A 16,533-nucleotide genomic window follows, 5' to 3' on the forward strand; every position below is an offset into this window, starting at 1 on the left:
TTTTACTAATTTTATTTCCTCATTTAAAAGAAAAAAAAAAAAAAAGCAAAATAGGAGACGAACAAAAAAATTGAAAATTTTTGGGTGGAAAACACAAAACACCCATTTAAAAGTTGAGAAAAGAAGTTAAAAGAGAAAAGTTTGCATACAAGATAAAGTAAGAAGCACAATAAAGGATTTAAGCCTTTCATTTTTGATTTTCTGCGTTTCTCTTTCTTATTTTTAAAAAATACATATTATTGTTACATACTGAATATTCTCTGTGTGTCTGTTTGTGTGTGCCATAGAAAATTCTTTATATACAATTTCGCATGTAATATAAAAAAAAAAATATTTAAAAGTCCTTGCATGCCAAATAATAAAAATTCATAAATGGTTTGTTTTCTTTTAATATTTTTGTTTTTGTATAATATACGCGCGATATAAGAGAAATTTTAAAATTAGAGAGAGAGAGAGAGAGAGAGAGAATGGGGGAGAAAATATTTATACTTTTGATATTATTGCAGATGTTGTTGGGATAACAATAATACGAGAATCATTATATTTTTGAGAATAATATTTTTTAATGCTTAATGATTATTGTGATGATAGTTTTTTTTGTGACACACAATTTGTATATATAGCACTAGCTCAGAATTTTATACATGATGATTTTATGATGATATTTTTCTATATCTTGATAATGATATAGTTAATGGGTTACGATATATCATCAATGTTTTGGGATTATAAAGTAATAATTTTCATAAATAATTTTTTGTCGTTGTTGAGATCGAGAGGGAGGAGGAGGGTAGTGGGAGGGGTAGTAAACCAAAAATTTTTCTTATACAAAATTAAATTACAAATTGGGAGTGAAATAGAAAATTTTTTTTTTATCCTTGTTTGTTAAGTCTTTTGCGAAATTTGTATGGTTGTATGGAATGTAGGATAATAATTTTATTTTTTTTTTTTTAATGAAAAATGGTTATTTTGTAATATTACTAAAGATGAGGATTAAAATCATTTATCGTATTTTTTTTTTTTTTGAAAAATAGAGAGAAATATTAAAGTTTTGATATTAAAATAAAAAAATTTATTTGGTGCTAATGATTGTTTTAGATTTTAATATTAAATTCAATTTATTTTTGGAAATATTTTAATAAGATTATTGGCATTTCAAATTTTCAAGAGTGCGTCTCATATCTTATCATGTGCGTCTCAATTCTTATCAAAATAATTTTAAAAGAATTTTACTTTTAAAGTCAAAACATTATAGTTCTAGTTTTTAAGAAAGATGGGTGGCATATCGTAAATTTACTAAAACAAATTAAAGCGGTGATTTTGGGTTCTAGTTAGAATTTATAAGATTTTTTTTAAAAATTTAATACTAGCCTTTTCATACTAGATTTTGTGTCCCATATAAGAAGCAACTATTAAGACCTTGTATTTCATACTTTACTGCAATGAAAATCTTGATCTACTAATTGATTACAAGAATTTAATTTGAACTAAATATTTATTATTTGCTATAATATACAATTTATTCGTCTTACAGAAATTCTAGATTTACTTTTTAAAATTTTAGTATTTTAATAATTAAATATCTAAGTGATGTTTATCAAATGATCAGTTGAAATAAGTTCAGAATTAATACAGATTGCATGGACCTGAATTTATGTAATCTTAAGCTTTGTATACATCATTAGAGCCAGAATATTTCAATTACTTATCAAATGAAAATTTTGAGAACTGCAAATGAAAATTCAATTTATTCTAAAATTTTGTTTCAAATGTAATTCGAAAATTTGAGATTTTTATGCAATTTTTTTTAGCATTATTACATTAAAACTTAAATAACTTTGAATTCTGATCAAAAACCCTTCAAAATTCTTTTAAGTCTGTATGTCATTGTAAATTATTTTCAATAAAGAATTGAATTACAAAAGTGCCATTTTAACTACATCTAAATTTAAGAACTGTCTTTCTTAATATAGTTTCTAATTTCATTGTACAAATCGTAGATATAATTTTAAATTTTTAATTAAGACATAAATTGGAAATTGAAAAAAAATCATGATGTACATTATAAATTATTCTACATTTCAATTCAATTATAATTGATTCTACATTAAACTTGTATACTACTTTAAGAATATATGCAAGAACAGCATTACTAACTGCATTTTTCATGATGAATTTACAATTATTATTGTTATACTATGGAATTGTTTCATTTATTCTCTTTCTATGTTCAATTGTTTTTTAATTTATTCTAATCTATTGTATAGTGTAGTTTAGAGCAATGTATAATAAAAAAATATACAGATAATAGGGGGGAACGATTGGAAAACATGCTTTTGCTATTAAGGTATTTTAAGCGTCGTAAATATTTTGTAAATTAATATCATTTCTGGGGTATTGGATTTTGATTTTTGTATGATTATCAATTGGTTTTTAAAAGTTACATCCAAAATTAGTTTTTGTATTCCAAATTAGTTTCAAAGTATGAGATGTTATGTGATTTAATATTAAAACTTCATATGCGAAATCTCAAACAAACGCACCAAAGTCTGGAAGTTTCCAAATAGCTCCTACTAATGTCTGTTCAACAATTCATTAAATTAATTTTGAAATAAATAGATGATTTTCACATTAAAAGCATAAAACTCATAAAACTTGCTTAAACTTTTAATATTTAACTATCAAACCTTATAAATTTTGTATGACGAATAATTTCATACTTATGTATCAAACACTAATTCGACATGTCTGTTGGTTTATACATTAAAATCTAAAATAATCTTGTTACATATTGTGATATTTCAATTTGAAATAATTTTTTAGCCTTAGCATATATTTAGGACCCATCATACATACGAGTATATGAGAGTAATATTGTCGTACATTATGTAAATAAATTTTTAATCTTTATATAATGTGTATGTGTATGTACGAACGTTATTATTATTTTTTTGTTTTATTATTTGTGTTGAATTGTTAATGGAAATTATTGTATACATAGACAATGAAAATTACGATACGAGACATTTATTAGATAGAGAATGTTATAAAATGTCTGAATTATTCTGACGCTATTATTCTGAATTGGTTACAAATCCTATATAGTATATGTATATAGATTTGTGCTTGCATACATATAGGAGTTTTATGTTTATATTTGCTGTTATAGTGAAGATGTTTTCCTTTACGTTACTTTTTTTCATGTAATATTTTTCCGTTTTTTTAAATCATTGTAAAATGTTGACATGTGTTCTGAATTATAAATGAATTTTTGCACACAAAAATCTACATATTTTTTTCTGTATTTCTTTCTACTTATGTTTTAACTGTTTTTGTTTTGTTTTGTTTTTCTACGTTATTATCAGAATTCTAAAATTCTCTCCTATATTTAGTATATTCGAGTTGCCAACTCTTTTTTTAACGGCATTAATAAGATTAATTTATGCGTGTTCATATGGTCTGCATGAGTACGCATATTTAGAATATTGTTTTTGGTCTATTAAGGAATTCAAGTCGAAATTTTATTGTACCTCTTGATTTTTCTTAAAACTATGACATTGATTGTAAAGGTATGGCAGAAATAGTTTTAAAAATGACATTTCTAATTGTCATTTACAATTTATTTGCTGAGTGTTGCCATATTATAGTGAATTTCAATTTTAAATTTTTTTTCTTTCAAAAATGTAACAAGATGGCCGCATTAAATGATTTCTACATTGTACTTTTGCAAATCAAGTGAATCAACTACACTTACAATTTATATTACAGTAACTACATACTGTCATATAGCGAACTTTTTCGTTTGTCACAAAAAATAAGGTTGCATTTGCATAATTATAGGCGCAACTTTTCTCTACAATATAGGTAATATTGGCAATTCGATTACGTTTTACATTCACCATATTATAAGTATGTACATATATGGTATGTATAAAGAAACAGGAATAATATGTTTGAAATGTTACATACATTATGTATGTACATTATCACTTGTTTTTATATTATGAAAGTTACTTGCATGAATATAGCTCTATACGTAAATCATTTGAAAACGAAACAATTCCAGTTCCTACATATATAGAATAAAATAATGTACGTGTCAAAATGAGATGATGAGTATAAAACCATTTTATGGGATGAATTGGTTTATGAGAGAATTGGAATTTTTTCCATTTTTCTCTTCTCTATATACGATATACATTGATATTATATAGTTATATTTTAACAACAATAATAATAATAGTAACACGGAAAACATATCGCAGAAACAACAATAATACACACTTACTTACATATAACATAAAAATCAGTTTGACAATGAATTCATTTTGTATATACAAGGAATGCTGCCTGCCACTTTTGTAAAAAAAGTATATATATAAAATAACAATTTTTGTACTCGTATAATGTTAGACGCGATCTAATTTAAAAAATAAGAATTGCCAAGAATTAAAAAAAAAAAATCTATAAGAAAAATTTTAGCATGAATTCTATTGGAGTCATTTACCCACTGTGTGTAAATGATAAAAATTACAGCAGTAACAGTAACAACAATAGCAACAACAAAATAATGTTATGATAATGATAGTATGGTGGCGCTATTGTGTTATTATTGTTGTTTTTAATGTTGTTACGACATTTTGTTATTTCCTCTCCTATATTTTATTGTTGCCCCTTTAAATTTGTTATTGTTGTGTTATTTCTTGCGTTTCTTATATTTTCGTGTCTTGGCTCCATGCGTATACCAATACCTACTTCGACAATTTAACTTGCCTTAAAATATGCAACAATAAGAATAAAAAAAAAAGCAAAAAAAAAAAAAATTCCATTCCATTGGTAAAATTTATTATATTTTTACTGAGCTGGTTTTAAGCATGATTTTTCGTTATGTACAATTGAAAATAGTCACTTGTTTTTTTCTATAATAAAAATAAGAAAAATATCAGAAAAAAAAAATTCCTCGTTTTGTTTGCCATTTTGTTTTTTTTTTTTTGATTAAATTAAAATTTATAACTTAAAGTATAAAAAAAAAACGACGGCCAGAATAACAATGAATGAATGAGTGACGGTGAAAATAATTGTGATTTAAAAACAAAACAGAAAAAAAAAATAAAATCTCATAAAAAATGTTAAGAATTGAAAATGAAAGAATGGCATTGCAAAAAATTCTAGGAAATATGAAACGGGAATCAAAATGTCACTGTAGAATAAATTGCCATTTAAAATTATCCTTAAATAATAAAAAAATAATTAAAATGAAAACAAAATTAATTCAAAGTAATTTTTTATTATTTAATTTAAAGACTTAATTGATTAAATTTACGATTATATTACGATATTTACGATATTTGAGTTGGGATTCAACTGAATTGTTTTTTTTTAGACAAAACACAAATTATTCACATATTAAAGAGGTTATTGCTACGTCTAAAGTTTTAAAGGGGAAGGAGAGCAATATTAGAATAATATTTTGCAAATTGCAGTTAGTTTTAAACGTTACATACAGCTCCGATTTCGTTATAAGAGTAGATTACGGCCACATACATTTATATGAGTGCATATATTCCGAAAAGGTATATGAAAGTGCAAGCTTGTTGACCGTCATTTGCATTGACCGTCATAGTTCTGTCTTAATTATAAAGTCAGTTTTATTATATTATCAGTCTAATGGTACAAGAATTAGAATATACGTCTATCTCGAAAATCCCTTTTGAATTTCTTGAATAACTTAAATTATTTACTGAATATTAAAAAAATCAATATACTTCAAAATTTTCAGGGATTTTGTGTGTGCTATTTATTACTGAAATTGAAGAGATCAAATGTTGCCATTACACCAATACCATTATTACTCACTACGACCCATTTGTTCTCTAATTTAAAATTGAATTAAAAGTTAAAATTTGCTTATATTTTATTTACAATCCTTTTTTTTTATATGAACAAATTGGACTGACGTCAGATTTGCAAACAAACTTTTGTTATAACTCCCAAAAAAATAAGTAAAAGGAACTAAGGAAAAAAATATTTTAAAAATCTTTTGTATTCACAACATCATACATTTAAAATATTCTGCGTGTTATAAACAAAAAAACAACAACAAAAAATAAAAAATTCCATGCAGTGTCCTGAATATTTTGGAAAATTACAAAAAAAAAATATTTTTTTTTTGAATTTTCCTTATATTTTGGTGACAATAATAAGTGTACGATGTTTAAATATATTAAAACAAATTATTGAAAGCTCTGATCACAAATGGTGGTGAAGAAAACAAAAAAAAAAGCAATAAACAGAACACAAACGTTCCTGTAATAATTAATTTTTGAAACAACACCATTACTGAACACTTAAGGCGCTTAAATAAAATTCAAATAAAACTCATTACAATTTTCTTTGGTTTTTTTTTTCGACAATTTTTTTTTCATATAGTTTGGGAAATATACACAGAGTTTTCTTGTATATAATGTGTATGTCGATATAGCCTTTATTTTGTATAACATTTTTATATCATGGGGTAACCACCATAGATGACTGTGTTCAAAATATAGAACTAACAAAAAAGAAAGTAAAGGAATAATGTTAAGGCAGAGCTATATAAGTGGTGTAGACTTTGTGTAACGCGTTGTATGGATTGTGGGTTTGTTTTTTGTGTTAGTATAGACTGAACTATAAATATACTGTTATATTGGAAAGTTGAGAAAGTTTTTCTCTGTTATTTTTATATAGTAATGTCCTTGAACTAGAGAATAATTTTTTTTTTATTTCATTTTTATTTTGTTATTTGTTTCTTAGAAAAAGAGAAAAATAGAAGAAAGGAAGACAAAAACAAAAAAAAACCACTGACCATAAAGAAATTAAAAATAAAAGACAAATTATCGGAAATTTTTTTTTTAATAAGTTTTTTTGGTATATTGGGTAGGCTTATTCAATATACATACAAATATTTAAAATGTTAAAGTATTGCGGTATGAACATAAATTCATTTCATATAAAAAATTTTATAAATTGGATTGCCATCTGGTACCAAAGCACCTATGTTATCCAGTAGGTCCAACCCGCCCCAAATAGCATAAATATGCCGTTTTGAGCGTACAATTAAAGGTTGCCTATCTAAGCTACCCGGTTCTCTTGGGGAATATATCATTTGCCACACAAGCTATGCCCCAGGTGACCAGTTCGGGCCCGTCCAGAGCCACACACTCGCAGAGATAGTGAAGAATAGTGTCCTTCTTGGATTTAAATTGAAAATTCCATAAAAATTGAGAAGGATTTTTTTAAAGGAGTAACACATAACTTGGGGAGTCATGGATTGAGAATATAAATCCCAGTCAATTTCAGAAAATTTTATTCAAAATTTTTTTAACAGGAAAAACTACATTAAAATGGGCTTCAAAATTTAGCACGTAAATTAAGAGTTTAGGTTAAAGATCTTAATTATTAATTCATATAACAGTTTGCCGTGAATTTACCAAAATTTTAAATAATTATAAACACGAGTCTTTTCAACAAAAGTGAGAGATTCACACTAATGCTATTTATTTTTCAACAAACAGCAGATGTCTCCCAAACTTTAATGTTGTTAATAATGTTATACAACATTCGCTCTTAGAAATCTTTGTCGCCCTCATATTGTATAGAGTGGAACTCTTTCAATATCTTTTTTACTTGAAGTGAGTTGAATTCTCGTGAAATGAGATTTTGATATTTGAGATGAAAACATACGCAGTTGGTGACCTTGATATACCCGTTTATATTATGATATATGTGAAAGTATGTAGATGTGTATAGGATTTTTTTGGTGGGCAATATTATAAGTAATGGATTGGTAGGCGGATGATGTTTTTATGACTAATTTTTAATTAAAATAAATTTTATTTTTTTTTCTATTTTTTATTTTATTTTTTTTTTTCGAATTTTATTGTCCCTTTTTCTCACACTGGTTTGGTATGGTGTTACTTAATTAGAGGCGTAAAATTTATTGTTTTTTTTTTTCTAGAGTTTTGTTTTTGTTTTTTTTTTTAACGAAATATTCATTAAATGATAATATGTAGATTTAATACCGCTGTAGATGTTGTTGTTACTGTGGCTATCGACGTATACTTTTCGTATTTTTCAGTTGAATGGAACTGGAATGAATTTTTTCATTGCGTAATTCGTAAGGGTATTAAGGGGTTGGAAAATATAGTATTGAACGCTTTTATGCCTTTATAGAAGTCATTTGTATATTATATAAGCACATATTTTATAATAATTATTTAATAGAAGCGATAAATATAAAAAAAGAAGAATATTGGGGGCGTCTTGTTTTTGTATTAAAACAAAAACATATTTGCTTTCCACCGGTTTGTTGTTGTAATTCTAATTTCTCCTACAATTTTTATGTGTTCTGTTTATTGTAAACTAATTTGGTTATAGGACGATTAATGATTCTTCCGATATGCACAAAACTGATGATTGCTGTGCTGTGCGTTCAATGGTGTTAATGAGAAATTATTGATAATTTTGTTTTTATCAACATTTTTTTTTTGGGGGTATAAAAAATTTTTTGGGGGAGGTGATGTAAATTGAATTTGTTTTTCTACTCTATTTTAATTGTTGCCTTTTTTATAATTTTGTTTTTCGATATATAATTATCATAGTAATGGAAATTAAATATTGAGGTTATTTTGTGATAAATTAATAAAGAAAAAAAATTTAAGTCTATTAAATTTATTTTGTGGCGTTGTTGAAAATTTTCTAATGTAAATAGAATTATAAAGGTTTTATTTATAAATATAGAGTTTTGTTTTTAGGGATTAATTTGATAATGAAATAAAGAACAAATAAAATTAAGTAATTTGAATGACGTACACAAGGGTAGGGACACATAGACTCTGAAATTTGGTATTCCATGTGTAATTAACGGAAATTTTTTTAAGTATTAAAATGAAATTTTTCTTAGAAACCTCCGTCCAAAAATTTTGTTCTAAATTAGTACCAGTGTATTTTTAGAAAATTTAAGAACTCTGATAAAATTGGATTTTACCGCAGAACGTGTGGTAATTATTGATTATTTACTATTTCTATGGTACGAACTGAAGTTCTAACTTATAATGAAACAATTGATATTATAATAATCTATATATTGACTTTGTTATTATATCAGACGTTTTCTTAGTACAAGTAAAACAAATCGTCATCATTTATACACGAAAAGGGAAAAGTGGAGGAAAAAATGATATTAGCAGTATTAATTTAATTATAATAACTACTGAACGGTGAGTTGCTATAGAAAGCGTCACATAAATAAGGAATAAATTAAACAAAATCAATGCTACTGAGTGTCTGATTCGTACAAAAAACAGAGGAATACAAGTTAATTTCGGCCTACATATGCGTCTCTGGCTCATGCATTCCATAGTCCGTATTGTGACGCGAAACATTAAAAAGCTCGACCGAACTTAATTTACTAGCATCCACTCTGTAAGGAATTCGACTCAATAAGACAGGAGCAACCACGTTACCCACCACAAGTTGATGAATGAAAACTATATTGGAAACCAGCCTACGGCAAAGAAGCTACCTTAAGTCCTATAGATGAAGCCAACTCATAAATAGACAATTTGAACGGATCTGTTCAATCCACACCACGAAGAGCGAAACAAAGGAAACGACTTTGAATACTAATTCGAATACTTTTAAATATTTTATAAAATTTATTGTGTTAAAATTTCTTTATTTGCTTGGTTTTCAGTTTAAAATTTATTTCGTAAGGATCCAGTTATTATAGCACCTATTTGAATAAGCAAATTAAGTTTTTTTTTATTTTGAAAATTAAGAGGATTTAATATAAAAATATCATGTTTATGAATAGATAACAGAAAAAGAATTTATTAGAAAGAGGATATAAAATTATAAATTAACAGCATCGGACATAATTATTTTGAAAATTTTAAAACAAGAATGGAATTCCGAGTAAAAATGTTAAGATGATGTTGAAATTTTGACCCGAATTAAACCAAAACGAATAGTTCCTTTCAAGCTATTTCAAATTTTATATAAAAATTTTCTGCATTTATTAAAATTTTAAATGTGTTAATTTTTTCCCTCTATACATAAAATATTTCTCACTTCTCTAATTTTAGAATTATATCTTTCTTGAATTCTTTTATACCACTGGATTTTGGTCAAAATTATGTATGACCAAAAGAATTTCGAATGGGGCGAAAAATTTCTTTAAATTATGGCTTTTATTATTGTGGTTTCAATTAATTTTACCACATAGAAAACGTGCAGGTGGTATTTTATTCGTCTATGGTATTAATTATGTCCCTTACTCTGCCTACAAAACCTTACTATATATTGATATATATAAACAGATGAGATTATATTGCTATAGTTTCATATATCAAAGATTTTTTAGAAATTTAGAAAAATCTAGGACTTAATTTTCATAAACAAGAGCAACAAACAAAAAAAAAATTTTAACATTAAAACCATAAAAAACGAGAACAAAAATAAAAGGATTTTCAAAAATTTTCATTGTTTATCAGAAAATTAAGCTCCAAAAGGATTAAAATGAAAAGAAAATCTTATGAATATACAAAACCCTAACTTCATATAGAAACTGTGTACATATATAATGCGTAGACACGAATAATACCTGCTTATAATCCCAAAATTCTTAGAATGTGTATGTATACAAACATTTATATTAAATTACAAACATAATATATCATATAAATCTATATACATACATACATACATACAAGTATTTATAGTGCAAATATAATGTGAGTATATGTTGGGTAAATGTGTACCTATTTAAGTTAATATTATAATTATCCTTATTTAGGATATATATCAATTAAGGATATAAATATTTTTCGATTCATTTATTTCACTTTGGCGCAAATTAGAATATAGAAGAATGGAGAGAGAACAAAAATGGCAATAAAAGAGGAGGGAAAAAATTCATAAATTTACAAGGTGCTTTTAAGATCTCCGCACGTTGGAAAAACATAAAAAGCATATTCTCATTGAAATTTATTCAAAAATCATATATTTCAATTCAATACAACTTTGGCACGTTATAAAAATTTGAATTATTTATGTTTGCAAAGTTTTGGGACATGAATCAGAAAAACCATTAATTCAGACATACAACTTGCGTTTGTCTCCAATAACCTTATATATTGTAGATTAATCATCGCTATTAATTAAGTCCACGGCCAGTCTGTCCTATTGTAATAAGACACAAACCTTATGTTATCACTGTTTCCTCAAGGAATCTGCAGACGTTACACAATGAGTTATACAGAGCATTCAAAGGGTGTAGATGATTGCAGCCGCAAGATGCAGAGTTTCTTCCCATTTAGCCCACCGTAAGCTCTTAAAATGTGAAGCGCTTATCTTTTGCACTGCAGAATCAACATAAAATAATTGTCAGTGATTTCCCCTATAGAATGAAATTGTGTGCTCACGGGACCGTTTCCTGTCAGCAATTGTCAGAAAGCCTTATAGCTTCTGAGTTATGATGACTGAAGACAATTAACATGGTGAAGACCCCACGAAATCTGCCCTTTTATAATATTTTATAGAATTATAAGTGTGGTACTTGAAAAATTTCATTGAATTCAAGGTTTTTTTTTTAACCAAATTTCAATAATTGCTTTTATATTTATTAAACATCCTGTATTATACTAGGTAGTTCGTATATGCATGTATACATCAAGGTATATAGTAATCTAGGGGTATGTAAAATTTCTTATGCAAACACACACACATAAGTACTAGTGTAGAAACATATAAGTGATTAATTTTATATAAGTATAAGTGTGTATAGGCTTTATATGTATATATTTACCTAAGATTTATTGTGATAAAATTATATTTAGAACAATGGTAACAAAAAAAAAAAAAAACAAAAAAAACAACAGGAGAAAATAAATAACTAAAGAAAAAAAAATAACAAAAAATTTAAATAAAAAATTGTATTTAAATTTGTAAATATGTTTGTATATATGTTTATCAATATACTCACATAATTATAGATTTTAATGTGTTGAATATAATACAGTGTGGTGTGTATAGTATATGTTACGTGTATATATATATTTATGATTTAAATAAAGAACCGGATATCCGCTTTTATTTATATGTGTAGTTCGCATAGCTATTACTATTGTTGTTATTATTATTATTGTTATACTGGTTAAAATTTTTGAACACATGTCACTGCACATACAACATACCACTACTGTTATATATATAACAGGATTTTTTTTTTAATTCTATATTTTTGAAGTATTATTGTTTAATCCTTCAAAAGGATACAAAATAAAAACAAAATAAAAAAATAAGAAATTAATAATAAAATATAATGGAATTAGAATTTTTTTTTTTATGTTCTTATACTATGGCAAAATAGTATAACAATAATAATAAAAATAGCAAATAAAAGACGAAAAAAACAACAACAATAGTTATATGATCCATTCAATTACTAATGTTTAAGGTGGGGTACGAAATTTTGTAGGTGTACATGAAATTTTTTTTTTTAGTATTACAGTTAATTTCTGCTGTATGGTAGGTATGGTAGGTATAAATATGTTGTGTATAGGCATTATTTTTATATATTATTATGTAATATGATTAAATATTGAATTAAGCATGAGGTTATGGGCTATTATTGTGACAATAATATTATGTTTTTCTTTTTTTTTATTATTATTATTATTATTTGTTGGTTATTAGCGGGCATTATTCTTTTGTAATTATATTGCATAAGAGTTATATATTAATTATATATATGAGTTTTTTTTTTGCTTTATTGAAATTAAACAAAATGTTAATTTGAATAGTATGTGTGTATCTTGTGATTATTCAAGGAATAGGGTATTTTTTTTGTCATTTTAGATTTTAAATTGTACACATAGTTTTTGTTTAATTAAAGTTCGGTTTTTTATATGTGTCTGTATATATATATAGAGTTATTAATGGCAAATGGTTATATAACAGTTCCTTATTATGGTTTGGACTGAGAGAGATTTTCATTATATTTTAGAGTCTATTGTTTGTTCTGTTAAAATTATTATGATTTTAAATAGAATTTATAATGTAGGATATAAAAAGTCTGATTAATATGAAAAAAAAATTTAAATGTTATACAAGCATAATATATGTAAGATCGAAGAAAATTTTTAATGATTAAAATATAATTAATTCGAATACAGAGAAGATTAATGCTTATTTTAAAATTATTAGACTGAAATTTATAATCATAATAATTATGTAAGCATTCATAAGTGATAATGTAGACTTAGGAGTTGTAATAAGGAAATTCTTGCATTATTTTTGAAATATTATGTAGTATAAGTTTATTACGGAGATTTTTACAAGAATCGCAAATATATTAACCAATACCTTTATAAATATTTTGTTTATAGAATTTTCAAATAATATTTGTATAGGTAATTGTATTATTTACTACGATATTTAAATAAAGACGGAATATACCAGTTGTTATAGCTTATCTCTATAAAATTTGTGTAAAATTTTAAGAATAGCCCGACTACATATATATATACTAGAATGTTAAGTGTTATACCAATATTTAGTGGTATATTGTAAAAATTTTATCATTTTTGTAAATTCTTAGAAAAATATGCTAACAATATTATTGATAAGATCGTATATGCTATAGGATATAATAACTTTGAAATTTCCATAGAATTTTGGTAAATATTAAGTTCTAGTGTCCTTTTTTCTAAGAATTTTTAAAGCACTGCTGCAAAACCAAATACCGTATTAAGTTCTTCAATATTACTTTATTGAACGTTTTCTTATATTCAACATTGCCATTATAGTATTTGTTACGATCGCGTTCTGTTGCTTTTGAACTATAATTTTTTCCATTAAGAACTGGAAATAGTTCGAGCAAGTTTTTTTAAATTTTCACTTTATTCACAAAATATTAATTTTTGATTTTGCTTGTTACTTTCGAAGTGTTGTCATTGTTTAGGAAAATAAATAATTTCAAATTTTACGATAAAAAATTGGACAATGTTGACATATACCACAATATTCAGGAAAAAATATGATGGTGGAACGGTTAAAAGTTGAAATTCGTCAATGTGGGTGTAGAGTTACTCAAATCGGAATTTATGAAGACATGGTTGAGTTTTGGGTGAAATATTAAAATTAAGTATTAGTCTCGCTTAAAATCATTTCTCGGACTGAAAACTCACATTTCAACCAAAATAATTCGACATCTAGGTTACTATAATTAAGCGAGAGTATTACTTATAAGATTTTAATTAATCCTTTTGACTTTGTGTTATTTATAATTAAAAAATTACTTTTAACTTTGAATAGTTTTAAAAATTTTAGACAACTTATATCGTATTTTTGTGAATCGAGGTCACTTTATTGCAAGGTATTACTGTATTGCCTATTTCCTTTTTCAAAAATTAATTCAATTCAATGAAATATTAATAAAATTTCACAATTAATATTGACCTCAAGCTATAAAAATATATCCGATATAACCTTCATAAAATCACAATATTTTCGAAAATTTACTTTTTTATTTCTATTCAATTTGACTAATTTGCAACATTATGAAAGCTTAACATATTCAATGTCCTTGTTATAGTTCTTCATTCTAAATAACGATTTTAAAACAAGATCCAATAACATTTCTCTACATAACAATGATTTCATTTCAGTGTCACGAAATATGCCAAGAGTATAAAGGGCATACTTTAAAAATGCAAGGTTTGAAAAATACACAAGGAAGCGATTTTTTGCTTTTTTTATAAGGGTTATACGGAAGAGTTATTGAGGAGATGATTTTTTAGATCAATTGGTAGAGATTTGTAAAATAAAAATTATGAGTTGGTTGAAAATTTTTTATTTATAAATGCCTACAAAATTTTCGTTGTTTTTTTTTTTTTTTATTTTTTACCTTCAAGGTCTAGAAAACAATTAAAAATCAATAAGTCGATTATGTCGTTGTGTTGTTGAGATTGTATGATTGTTTTTATTTTTTTTTTTTCGAAAAAGTTATACATACACTCATGTTGGTATTTTCTAAAATAATATTCAATAAATTTTTTCTCTATTTTTCTATTATTCTTCTGTTTTTATTATTCTTCTTCAAGGATAATCTATTTTATAATATTTTTTAATGTGTTTTCTGTTTTCATTTTTTTTATTATTCTGCTTCTGTTTATTTTCTTGGAACAGAAGCTATAAACTATATAGAATAAGTAAATAAGTATACAAAATATTTTTGCTAACGAGAGTTTATTAATCGATATTTTAAGTTAGTAAACTAAGTCATATTCAAATACCATTGAATGCTTTTGCTTATATATTTGAATATGTATATGTATATGTGAATATTTATAACAGTTTTAGAGAGTTATTACTTATTATTTTATAACAAAACAAAAAAACAAGAGAAATAAATAAGAGTATGTGTATATAAACAAATGATTTAGGTAGGTATAGTTGTGAAATATACCGTAAGTTACGATATTCAATATTTGAATAAATATAATGAAAAAAAAAAAAATAAAAATAAAATAAAAGGTTCAATAACTATGCATTTGCATATCTCATTCATCATTAATCATCAATATAACAATCATTATCAATTTGATTATAATTTTGATATTAATTGTATGTATAGAATAAATATTTCTGATGGTAACGAATAGAATTGCTATATAAGCTGAATTTAGAATTTTGGAAATTTTATTCATATTTGTCATTATTTTTAATGCGAATTCTATAATTCTATCAGAATTTGATTCTTTATCAAAAATGTGAATTGTTTAATTCAATATAAGTCAATCGACAAGTTTAAAAATTTGCGGATGTTAGCCACTATTATTATAGGCCAAGACTTATATTTCAAACAGTCATTCCAAAAGTTATAACATTGTGCTGAGTTTTCATAAAATCTAACCTGAGCAAATTGAATGTTCAATATTATTTTTAAATGCTGTCATCGATGCCGGTTAGGTTGTATGAAAAAAATAATTTTGAGGGGTTAGATTGCAAAATATAACCCGAAAATATGGTGAATAAATCTCCCGAAACTATGGTGAATAACATATTACATGAAATTTTGTTCGCCTACAGTAACAATGGTAGGAAAATTTACAAGAAATTTCGTTTTGCAAGGATTTATGTGTACTATCGTGAGATGGAGGAATCGTATTACTTAAAGTCTTTGGTATAAGGTGCTTCATAATATATAATGTGAAGAATCTTCAAATAAATAACTTTTAACTAATATTTTAAGTTGACTTACAATATTTCAAGAAAGGTTGCTTCGATATAATTTTTTTTATTCTTCTTTAAAATTGCTTAAAAACTATATTATTAGCCATTTTGGAAAATTATATAATAAATTCAGATTTAGAGCGACTTCACTGAAAGCCACAGATTTAAAGGTTATATTTGAACACCTATATGCACATATATTCCATTTTTTTATTCATTATTTATTATATTTAAAATTATATTTAGACAGAATTATAA

General features: G+C 25.1%; 1 protein-coding gene across 2 annotated transcripts in view; it reads right to left on the minus strand.

Annotated features, from left to right (window-relative positions):
• LOC129605705 (irregular chiasm C-roughest protein-like) overlaps positions 1-16,533 on the minus strand; it is a 76,222-nt gene that overhangs the window by 39,176 nt on the left and 20,513 nt on the right. The window lies entirely within an intron of this gene.

The sequence above is a fragment of the Condylostylus longicornis genome, unplaced genomic scaffold (assembly GCF_029603195.1).
Source record: "Condylostylus longicornis isolate FDR11 unplaced genomic scaffold, ASM2960319v2 ptg000013l, whole genome shotgun sequence".
Taxonomy (NCBI): Eukaryota; Metazoa; Arthropoda; class Insecta; order Diptera; family Dolichopodidae; genus Condylostylus; species Condylostylus longicornis.